Source organism: Physella acuta, unplaced genomic scaffold (genome assembly GCF_028476545.2).
Source record: "Physella acuta isolate Inbredline_101_S28 unplaced genomic scaffold, ASM2847654v3 ptg000932l, whole genome shotgun sequence".
In the NCBI taxonomy this organism is placed as follows: Eukaryota; Metazoa; Mollusca; class Gastropoda; family Physidae; genus Physella; species Physella acuta.
In genome coordinates this window covers 117,501-127,536 of record NW_026732449.1, presented here as the reverse complement: position 1 = coordinate 127,536, position 10,036 = coordinate 117,501, and positions in this window count along the sequence as shown.

Sequence of the window (10,036 nt, the reverse complement as noted above, 5' to 3'; positions counted from 1 at the left end):
GAAAAGAGCACATATTCCTTGCTTAGAATCAATAGTCGGTCTTTGTAAATATTGTGTACAACTTGTGTTAGTCAAATAATATTTAGTCACTGATGTTGTGGCTCCACAGTATCAATAATAAGGCAAAAAATGTCTTTGTCGCCAGTTCTATCACAACAATTACTAAGCCGAAAATACGAAGTTTACATAAGTACCTGCGATGACGAAATCAACAACACTCCCAAGCTGGCCTTGATCACTGACAGGAGTTATTGCCCCGTAGTCTCTCCAGTCAAAGTGGTCGTCCCTGATCTGAATCGATTTTATTTAATAACCAGTATACAATGTACATACATATAGTTTCGTTCTCTCAAGTAAAATGTATCTAGATATAAATTGCATAAATACATTTCACCGTTCAGCATTTTTAAACAGATGGGAATCAACCTTAATGCATATGATGTATTTATAGTTATTAATCAAAATATTTTAAAAGCACCATTTTAGTCAGTTTGCCATTGGAATCTATTGGAGCGCTACTGTAGGAAATATTTTAATTTTGCTAGTCGTTGTACTATCGTGACACGGATATACCGGCTCAGGAGTTGGACTCCCATTAGCCAGGCAGGCCTCGACGTAGTGAACTCCAACTAACTGGCAACTTGTGGACTGAAACAGTCTCACGAAGACATTACTCGTTGCACTATATTGCTAGATATTGCATGGGTAACTGGAACGTTCTCGAACTAAAGCACTACAAATTCAACACAGCTTATCTATCTTATGATAAAGCTAAGGCCTTACTTCAGATCAGAAAGTAACCGTTAGTCCTACAACAAATACCTTTGTGGGGACTCCATAGGCTTGAGCCAGCACCATCACCGTCGCTAGAAAAACTTGAAGACGAGCCATTGTTACAGCAGGAGGTTGAGTAATGTCTCGTATGTCGACTTGTTATTGTTTTCACTGCTCCAAGTTTTATAGTGTGTACTGTTATCTGAAGGTGTCACACGCTTGCACTGCTCTTTATCACATGACTTGTATGACAGAAGATAAAAATAAACCCTAAAATCCTCGACCTACTTTTGTTTAAATTGTGTATACTTTTTAAATATCACCCCAAAGTTTGAGTTAGGCAACAGTGATGCTCTTTACACAACTTAAAAATCAAAACACTTTAGAAATTAATTGCATTATTATTTTATTAATTAAAAATCTACCTATAGAAATATAAAAAAAGGAAGACATTTCAAAAGTGATTGAAACAATAAAATGGCTTTAAATGGACCATGCACTAAAAATGAAGACATTTGAAACTCCTGCTTTGGTACTAAGTTGTTTTGTCCACAATAAAAAAAAAAAAAAGAACAATGGAAGCCATATAGAAACACGAGGACGTTTACCCGAGAAGAATTTAAAAAAAAAAACTGATCGTTTTGGGTAACTGACAAGAAAGTTGCCGAAGATCGGCAGAAAAGAAAATAACTTCCCGAGAAAATCAATGATCTGTGATCTGGGCGCAATGAGAAAAGAGCATGGTGATTCATATATTGAAATCTCAAAATTTTCTCTTATGCTTGTGAGATATTTGAATTTGCGTACTGTGTTTATAATGTAAATTAAGGCCTGTTTACTATATTTACAATTAGGTCGATCTTGTATGCTAATCTACAGTTGCACATGGATGTTTACAATCTTTACATCAGTACCTCGTAAAGCCTTTTTATGTAACACATTATTATATTAAGAAAATAGAAATACTTTATTAATTGTATCGTTTGAGGTTTTCGTTTTCATGTTTCGAAACGTATCGTGTAATAATAACGTTTGAACGTTCGACTTGTTTGTTAACATCAGTGTTTTAAAGGGAAGTAGCTGTCGAAGACAATGTTGTCTAAAATTACTGTTTACCTCCCTTTAAACAAATGGATTTACGATAACAGATTGTGATTACAATTGTGAAACGCCAGTACTAAATGAAACTTTGATGTAGCGTTTATGTTAGGGCTGATTAAGGCCTATTGATGCTTATTCGGCAGTAGCTATCAAAACACTGAACCGCTTGCAATGAGACTGTAAGGGGCAGAGGCGTAGCGAGGGCGGGGCAGGGCGGGGGGTGCGGACCGCTACGGTTGACACCATTTAGGGGGGTGACACCAAGGTAAAAAATTGCAAAATGTACAGAAGATAAATGTTTTTGCCAGTTCCATTAATGATTGATTAAAGTTAAATAGTCTGTTAAGTACAACTATTACAAGAGTGGGTGCTGACAACATGAAGTAAACGTGCTAACTATAGAGAAAACTGTATTATTAACAGACTATAGATAAACAACGTCACTGTTTAATCTGCGCTGATTACAGCTTACACACATTCATACACATACACACACACTTACACACACACACACATATATGTATATATATATCTATCTATATATCTATATATCTATATCTATATCTATATATATATATATATATATATATATATATATATATATATATATATATATATATATATATATATATATATATATATATATATATATATATTAGCCCTGCAAGGGGAGGGGGGGGGATAACAATACTATGTCCCTTCCTAGCCTTTCTAATTAAACTGTCCGTTCAGTGCAACCGTGGTAAAACCCACGCTGGTTAAATCCTAACCTTAGACTAGGTAAACAACACAAACAATTTTTAACAATTTAAAATAATTTATTGCAAAAATAGACACAAATATCTAAAGAAAGGATGCAAAAAAACAACCAGATCTAGATAAACCAAAACACGAACTATACAAAACAAAACTCGACTCAACAAAACATACAAAACAAAACACCCAAATCGGACTACAGTCAAGGTTTAATATAAATATCACAACAAGGTAAAACAAATGGATGGTGCTACGCCGACTTCTGATGTTTCGGATCGCCCAGGCTCTGAACACACAAGAGCTTCCCGCATCTCCTCGACATACAAAAGTGACTAGAAACATCTGCCCGAGACTGACATTCACACACCTTGCACACGACAAATCAACAAATAGTCCCTAATTCACAGAAAACAAACAACACGTCACGAAACCTAAGACAGAATTATACAAAAAAGAACTTAATATAAATATTGAAAACAAAATAAATAAAATATACACAGACTAGCCGTAAACGGCGACGTAAACAGTTACACAGCGGCGCCATTATACAGGACTACATAACTCAAAAGCACAAACAGTTTACGACATGAAACGAAACGATACATTCGCCTATATAACTATAGATAATAATTATAATGAAACACTTCAGCCACTCATATATATATACGAGAAAAATGGCCCGTTGAGGGAGGATACAACGGCGCTAGGTTGATAGTGCTGTCTATTTTCTCGGTACTTTAATTTATTCAAAATATAGTCATAGGCATATCCCTAAAACATGCACCTAATCTCAATGACAAAAGTCGCATTAAGAGTTTCTTTCAGGCAACTCTACTTGGGAGGAGGGAGCTTCGCCCCCCTCCCCCCCCCCCCCACCACACACACACTCCAAAACATGTCTACCGTCCCCCGGGGAGGAAAAAGTCTGAAAGAAACACTGGTGTCGCGCTTAGCCACTACCCGAAGAATTGCATTAAAGAAATTGCAAGAAAACCACTTTTTAGATTAGACACATTAATTAGGCGGTAATTTTATTATAGAGTACCGATGAAGAAATTTCTTTTGAGTTAGGGAGGGGGGGGGGTGCTCAGACGTTCTTACGCGGGGGTGGGGCTTCGCCCCTACCCGAAGAATTTTATGAAAGAAACTCTTCACGCAAACCACTTAGATTAGACAAAATTTACTTTTTATTCAATGTTTACTCGAGAATCAATGACGTCATATTACTGTGTGCACTCTCCGGCTTGAGATTATTTTCTACTGTGTGCTAAATGTGACGACGTCATACTTCGTTTTTCGTTTTATTGTGCAAGTTTTTAATTTGCTTGTGTTTTCTCTAGAGCGTTCTTGTCAGATAGAGCGTTCTTGTCATGTTTTCTCTAGAGCGTTCTTGTTAGATAGATAGATAGATAGATAGATAGATAGATAGATAGATAGATAGATAGATAGATAGATAGATAGATAGATAGATAGATAGATAGATAGATAGATAGATAGATAGATAGATAGATAGATAGATAGATAGATAGATAGATAGATAGATAGATAGATAGATAGATAGATAGATAGATAGATAGATAGATAGATAGATAGATAGATAGATAGATAGATAGATAGATAGATAGATAGATAGATAGATAGATAGATAGATAGATAGATAGATAGATAGATAGATAGATAGATAGATAGATAGATAGATAGATAGATAGATAGATAGATAGATAGATAGATAGATAGATAGATAGATAGATAGATAGATAGATAGATAGATAGATAGATAGATAGATAGATAGATAGATAGATAGATAGATAGATAGATAGATAGATAGATAGATAGATAGATAGATAGATAGATAGATAGATAGATAGATAGATAGATAGATAGATAGATAGATAGATAGATAGATAGATAGATAGATAGATAGATAGATAGATAGATAGATAGATAGATAGATAGATAGATAGATAGATAGATAGATAGATAGATAGATAGATAGATAGATAGATAGATAGATAGATAGATAGATAGATAGATAGATAGATAGATAGATAGATAGATAGATAGATAGATAGATAGATAGATAGATAGATAGATAGATAGATAGATAGATAGATAGATAGATAGATAGATAGATAGATAGATAGATAGATAGATAGATAGATAGATAGATAGATAGATAGATAGATAGATAGATAGATAGATAGATAGATAGATAGATAGATAGATAGATAGATAGATAGATAGATAGATAGATAGATAGATAGATAGATAGATAGATAGATAGATAGATAGATAGATAGATAGATAGATAGATAGATAGATAGATAGATAGATAGATAGATAGATAGATAGATAGATAGATAGATAGATAGATAGATAGATAGATAGATAGATAGATAGATAGATAGATAGATAGATAGATAGATAGATAGATAGATAGATAGATAGATAGATAGATAGATAGATAGATAGATAGATAGATAGATAGATAGATAGATAGATAGATAGATAGATAGATAGATAGATAGATAGATAGATAGATAGATAGATAGATAGATAGATAGATAGATAGATAGATAGATAGATAGATAGATAGATAGATAGATAGATAGATAGATAGATAGATAGATAGATAGATAGATAGATAGATAGATAGATAGATAGATAGATAGATAGATAGATAGATAGATAGATAGATAGATAGATAGATAGATAGATAGATAGATAGATAGATAGATAGATAGATAGATAGATAGATAGATAGATAGATAGATAGATAGATAGATAGATAGATAGATAGATAGATAGATAGATAGATAGATAGATAGATAGATAGATAGATAGATAGATAGATAGATAGATAGATAGATAGATAGATAGATAGATAGATAGATAGATAGATAGATAGATAGATAGATAGATAGATAGATAGATAGATAGATAGATAGATAGATAGATAGATAGATAGATAGATAGATAGATAGATAGATAGATAGATAGATAGATAGATAGATAGATAGATAGATAGATAGATAGATAGATAGATAGATAGATAGATAGATAGATAGATAGATAGATAGATAGAGATAGATAGATAGATAGATAGATAGATAGATAGATAGATAGATAGATAGAGATAGATAGATAGATAGATAGATAGATAGATAGATAGATAGATAGATAGATAGATAGATAGATAGATAGATAGATAGATAGATAGATAGATAGATAGATAGATAGATAGATAGATAGATAGATAGATAGATAGATAGATAGATAGATAGATAGATAGATAGATAGATAGATAGATAGATAGATAGATAGATAGATAGATAGATAGATAGATAGATAGATAGATAGATAGATAGATAGATAGATAGATAGATAGATAGATAGATAGATAGATAGATAGATAGATAGATAGATAGATAGATAGATAGATAGATAGATAGATAGATAGATAGATAGATAGATAGATAGATAGATAGATAGATAGATAGATAGATAGATAGATAGATAGATAGATAGATAGATAGATAGATAGATAGATAGATAGATAGATAGATAGATAGATAGATAGATAGATAGATAGATAGATAGATAGATAGATAGATAGATAGATAGATAGATAGATAGATAGATAGATAGATAGATAGATAGATAGATAGATAGATAGATAGATAGATAGATAGATAGATAGATAGATAGATAGATAGATAGATAGATAGATAGATAGATAGATAGATAGATAGATAGATAGATAGATAGATAGATAGATAGATAGATAGATAGATAGATAGATAGATAGATAGATAGATAGATAGATAGATAGATAGATAGATAGATAGATAGATAGATAGATAGATAGATAGATAGATAGATAGATAGATAGATAGATAGATAGATAGATAGATAGATAGATAGATAGATACACAGACAGCGAAACTATTAGTATTAACGAGAAAAATGGCCCGTTGAGGAAAGGTACAACGGGCGCTAGTCTGATAGTGCTGTCTCTTTTCTCTAAACTAAAACCAACCCACCCCCCACCCCACCACACCACACCCCACCCCCCACCCCCCCCACCCCCCTCCACACACACCACCCCCCCACACACCGCCTCCCCCCCACCCCCACCCCCCCCCCCCCCCCACCCCCCAAAAAAACATGTCTACCGTCCCATTCAACGAAATATAATTATATACTTTTTCCAGTGTCCGCCCCCTCCCCGAAAATTCTACCCCCGCCCCCGAAAATTTCAAGTACCCCCACCCCTCTCCGGGGAGGAAAAAGTCTGAAAGAAACACTGGTGTCGCGCTTAGCCACTACCCGAAGAATTGCATTAAAGAAATTGCAAGAAAACCACTTTTTAGATTAGACACATTAATTAGGCGGTAATTTTATTATAGAGTATCGATGAAGAAATTTCTTTTGAGGTGGGGAGGGGGGGGGGGGCTCAGACGTTCTTACGCGGGGGGTGGGGCTTCGCCCCTACCCGAAGAATTGTATGCAAGAAACTCTTCACGCAAACCATTTAGATTAGACAAAATTTCCTTTTTATTCAATGTTTTCCAGAATCAATGACGTCATATTACTGTGTGCACTCTCCGGCTTGATATTATTTTCTACTATACGACGTCATACTTCGTTTTTCGTTTTATTGTGCAAGTTTTTAATTTCCTTGTGTTTTCTCTAGAGCGTTCTTGTCAGACAGAGCGATCTTGTCAGATAGATAGATAGATACACAGACAGCGAAACTATTAATATTAATTAATATATATATATATATATATATATATATATATATATATATATATATATATATATATATATATATATATATATATGTGTGTGTGTGTGTGTGTGTATATTTCATGGGGGGTGACACCACGAAGTGCCGCAAAGAGTGATACCCCACCTAACGACGCCACTGGTGAGGGGGTGACGTGATCAGCAACATACAGTATCTGTGATCAGCTAGATACAGTATTTTAGCACAGCAAAACAAGCCAAATATGTCGTACTAGGTAGTTGACACAAACGGTCCGTTCAAGTAAACTAGACTGTAACTCTTCACTGCCTAATGGAATCTATTCTCCTTAATCTATAGTGATAAGGAAGATTATAAATACACCCCACCCACTCCATTTACATATTAGTGGTGACGTTGGGGCGCATTATACAACACGCTGTCCTTTAACAATTTTCATTTTGGCGTAACAATTACTGTAGAAAGCAGTTAAATAACTCCAATTAACAAATATACTAACCAAAGCTAATTAACAAGCTACTATTATATATAATATATATATATATATATATATATATATATATATATATATTATATTATATATATATATATATATATATATACTAGGTGTAATTTAGAAATGCAGTTTAGAATAAGCTTTTATTTCTTTATCCCGTTTGGTACCCCTAGAGGGTTGGCGCCCGATGTCTGCCGTCCTACCGATGCCTATTCGCTTGTAATATGATACCACACGTCACCGCATTCCACTGCTAAACAGGTTGCGCAAAGGACGTCTGAAGGTTAAACAAATTGCGTAAAGCACATCTGAAGGTTATTAAAATATGTTTTTCTAAATTCTCTAGATTTAATCATGCGTGCTTAGAGACATTTCTAAAAATAGATTTCTTAGAATGTATCTATCGGCAGGTGCAGGATGCGCCCCCCCCCCCCCCCCCAGGTAAACCTTTTGTGCCCTGTTGTTGTCATACATTCAGCTAAAGTATGAAGATAGGGTTGCATAAATAATAAGGGAGGATTAAAAATTGCGCTGCTGAGTTCCCTGGAAAAATGAAATACGCCTATTCAATTTATTCAACATCCTGTGTATTCAGAGACGTTTTATAAATAATATGAACAGAACAGAACACTAAGCTATAAAAATAAAAGCATACACATAATAGGCAAAAAGATCTTGTGATTTAAGTTTTCTTTAATATAAGCTGTTCTAGAATCTGTTGTTTTCACGCCGAATGTAGGAGACATTACAGTAAACATTTCAGAACAAAAAGTTTTTTTAAAAAAGAGGGTCGTCAGTAAACGATATTATATTATTGGGGGGCTGTAGGGGTTTAGTGACGGTGAGTGACGCAGGGGAGGGTGAGGCAAAGAAATTGTGATAACATTTTTTTGCATTAAAAAATATGATGCTGTGCTTAAGAGTAGTGTCAATTTTTTAGAAGGCGGGGAGAAAAGGAAGTACTTTCTGGCACTTCGTGATAATATATGGATGATGACCCCAAAAATAAATAAAAGAGGTTTATTCAAAGACCATTATGTTATCATTTACATAAAGCGTGACTGAGTAATCATAAGATGGTGTTGAATGTGCCAGGTACTAAGGATGAAGCCCAAAATACATTTCAGCAACGGAGCTAAGTTGGATGCCACAAGAGAACAGAAATCAAGGAGAGATTGAGTAGGTATAAAGGTAAAGAACTGATGAGAAAGAATTGTCTATTGTATTGCGGAACTACAAAAGTAGTTAGTATAGGCCAAAAGAAGTGGGAAGAACCTTTTTTTTCGAAAAATGCCTCCTTGTCTCTTTACAACCGACGGGGAAAGATAATGTTGATTAACTTAGTGAAAGCTCATGATAGATTATTTTGGTTTTAGTCTTTATCTATTTGTCAGTTTTGTTTTGTTCTTTACACAAATTGAATGCACATTACTTACTTTACCAAGTGGTCCAACTTGTATTTAAATCACTAATTTCATGTTTGAGTAATCAAAATACGAAAATTAAAATACAATATTAGTCTCAACATTGATATTACTTTTTTATTTATGATTTTTGTTTAGTTTTTAGCCTACCAGTTGACAACCCACCAGAAAGCCCTGGGGGTCGCGACCCACAGTTTAGGAACCCATTATTTAATATGTGGAGATATGTTTGTGATAAGCCACTACAAAACAGAACTAATATTTGAGTTAGGGCTGATCAATACACAATGTTGCTCAATTACAGGAGAACTCGTCACACATAAGAACTGACAAGAATAGTTTTAGAGTAATCAACAGCATAGCAGCTTAAAGCAGAAAACAAAATGTGCAGGACTAAAATGTATGTATGTTAAAGGCACAAAAAGTATTATAACTTTTATTTGCCTACGTGACTTTATTTTCCCGAATAAGTACACAAAACAAATGATTAGAAAGATGCTAACGAATTATGCATACCCATCCTGCTATAATAATTATATCAGAACATGGTTACATCAGTAGCGTCAGAAGGCAAAAAAATGTGTGTGTGTGTGGGGGGGGGGGATTTAGATTCCACACTATTCAGAAGTTGACACCAAATCTAATAATCTTAAAATTACTTGAGCCGAAGCGAGAATTTTCAAAGGACAATTGTATTTACTTTACATCCTGGT